The 2,960-nt window shown below is 35.7% G+C and overlaps 1 non-coding gene across 1 annotated transcript; it reads right to left on the bottom strand.

Annotated features, from left to right (window-relative positions):
• Positions 1-2,549: 2,549 nt before the first annotated feature.
• On the bottom strand, positions 2,550-2,656 carry LOC125965082 (U6 spliceosomal RNA). Its single transcript, XR_007478584.1, has one exon. It is a non-coding gene; the product is annotated as a U6 spliceosomal RNA (small nuclear RNA).
• Positions 2,657-2,960: the final 304 nt, after the last annotated feature.

Here is a 2,960-nt window from a genome sequence, read left to right as displayed (position 1 = left end):
CATTCTTTTGCATGTGGCTGTGCAGCTTCCACTTATTGAAGGCACTACTGTTTCCCTATCATACATTCTTGATTCTTTTGTGGTAAATTAACTGATTATGTATGTATGGGTTTGTATCTGGCCTCTATTATGTTCCATTGACCTATGTGTCTTTTTTGTGCCAATACCATACTGTTTTTGATTACTATAGCTTTGTAATATAGTTCAAAAACAGGGCGTGTGATGCCTCCAGCTTAGTTCTTCTTTCTCAAGATTGTTTTGTCTATTCAAGGTCTTTTTTGATTCCATACATACTTCAGAATTGTTTATTTCTTTGAAAAATGCCACTGCAATTTATTTTTAATTTTTGGATTTTATTTTATTTATTTTATACAGCAGGTTCTTATTAGTCATCAATTTTACACACATCAGTGTATACATGTCAATCCCAATTGCCCAATTCATCACACCCCCACCCCCACCCCCTGCGGCTTTCCGCCCTTGGTGTCCATATGTTTCTTCTCTACATCTGTGTCTCAGTTTCTGCCCTGCAAACCGGTTTCTCTGTACCATTTCTCTAGGTTCCATATATATGCGTTAATATACGATATTTGTTTTTCTCTTTCTGACTTACTTCATTCTGTATGACAGTCTCTAGATCCATCCATGTCTCAACAAATGACCCAATTTCGTTCCTTTTTATGGCTGAGTAATATTCCATTGTACATATGTACCACATCTTCTTTATCCATTCGTCTCTCGATGGGCATTTAGGTTGCTTCCATGATGTGTCTATTGTAAATAGTGCTGCAGTGAACATTGGGGTGCATGTGTCTTTTTGAATCATGGTTTTCCGTGGGTATATGCCCAGTAGTGGGATTGGTGGATCATATGGTAATTCTATTTTTAGTTTTTTTTAAGGAACCTCCATACTCTTCTCCATAGTGGCTGTATCAATTTACATTCCCGCTAACAGTGCAAGAGGGTTCCCTTTTCTCCACACCCTCTCCAGCATCTATGGTTTGTAGATTTTCTGATGATGCCCATTCTACCTGGTGTGAGGTGATATCTCATTGTAGTTTTGATTTGCATTTCTCTAATAATTAGTGATGTTGAGCACCTTTTTATGTGCTTCTTGGCCAACTGTATGTCTTCTTCAGAGAAATGTCTATTTAGGTCTTCTGCCCATTTTTTTATTGCATTGTTTGTTTCTTTAATATTGAGCTGCATGAGCTGTTTATATATTTTGGAGAGTAATTCTTTGTGCATTGATTCGTTTGCAAATATTTTCTCCCATTCTGAGGGTTGTCTTTTTGTCTTGTTTATGGTTTCCTTTGCTGTGCAAAAGCTTTGAAGTTTCATTAGGTCCCATTTGTTTATTTTTGTTTTTATTTCCATTACTCTAGGAGACGGATCAAAAAAGATCTTGCTGTGATTTATGTCAAAGAGTGTTCTTCCTATGTTTTCCTCTAAGAGTTTTATACTGTCCGGTGTTACATTTAGGTCTCTAATCCATTTTGAGTTTATTTTTGTGTATGGTGTTAGGGAGTGTTCTAATTTCATTCTTTTACATGTAGCTGTCCAGTTTTCCCAGCACCACTTATTGAAGAGACTGTCTTTTCTCCATTGTATATCTTTTTGCCTCCTTTGTCATAGATTAGTTGACCATAGGTGCGTGGGTTTATCTCTGGGCTTTCTATCTTGTTCCGTTGATCTATGTTTCTGTTTTTGTGCCTGTACCATATTGTCTTCATTACTGTAGCATTGTAGTATAGTCTGAAGTCAGAGAGTCTGATTCCTCCAGCTCCGTTTTTTTCCCTCAAGATTGCTTTGGCTATTCAGGGTCTTTTGTGTCTCCATACAAATTTTAAGATGATTTGTTCTAGGTCTGTAAAAAATGCCATTGGTAATTTGATAGGGATTACATTGAATCTGTAGATTGCTTTGGGTAGTACAGTCATTTTCACAATATTTGTTCTTCCAATCCACGAACATGGTATATCTCTCCATCTATTTGTATCATCTTTAATTTCTTTAATCAGTGTCTTATAGTTTTCTGCATACAGGTCTTTTGTCGCCCTAGGTAGGTTTATTCCTTGGTATTTCATTCTTTTTGTTGCAGTGATAAATGGGAGTGTTTCCTTACTTTCTCTTTCAGGTTTTTCATCATTAGTTTATAGGAATGCAACAAATTTCTATGCATTAATTTTGTATCCTGCAACTTTACCAAATTCATTGATTAGCTCTAGTAGTTTTCTGGTGGCATCTTTAGGATTCTTTATGTATGGTATCATGTCATCTGCAAACAGTGACAGTTTTACTTCTTCTTTTCAAATTTGTATTCGTTTTTTTCTTTTTCTTCTCTGATTGCCATGGCTAGGACTTCCAAAACTATGTTTAATAATAGTGGCGAGAGTGGACATCCTTGTCTTGTTCCTGATCTTAGAGGAAATGCTTTCAGTTTTTCACCATTGAGAATGATGTTTGCTGTGGGTTTGTTGTATATGGCTTTTATGATGTTGAGGTAGTTTCCCTCTATGCCCACTTTCTGGAGAGTTTTTTTTTTTTTTTTAAATATGGAATGCTTCACGAACTTGAATGTCATCTTTGCACAGGGGCTGTGCTCATCTTCTCTGTATCATTCTAATCTCAGTATATGTGCTACCAAAGTGAGTACTGGAGAGTTTTTATCATAAATGGGTGTTGAATTTTGTCAAAAGCTTTTTATGCATCTATTGAGATGATCATATGGTTTTTATTCTTCAATTTTTTAATATGGTGTATCACATTGATTGACTTTGCGTATATTGAAGAATCCTTGCATCCCTGGGATAAATCCCACTTGATCATGGTGTATGATCCTTTTAATGTGTTGTTGGATTGTGTTTGCTAGTATTTTGTTGAGGATTTTTGCATCTATATTCATCAGTGATATTGGTCTTTTATTTTCTTTTTTTTGTAGTGTCTTGTCTGGTTTTGGT

This window comes from Orcinus orca, chromosome 7 (genome assembly GCF_937001465.1).
Source record: "Orcinus orca chromosome 7, mOrcOrc1.1, whole genome shotgun sequence".
NCBI lineage: Eukaryota > Metazoa > Chordata > Mammalia > Artiodactyla > Delphinidae > Orcinus > Orcinus orca.
Note: the sequence above shows the minus strand (reverse complement) of the source record. Positions and strands in the feature narration are given on the sequence as shown.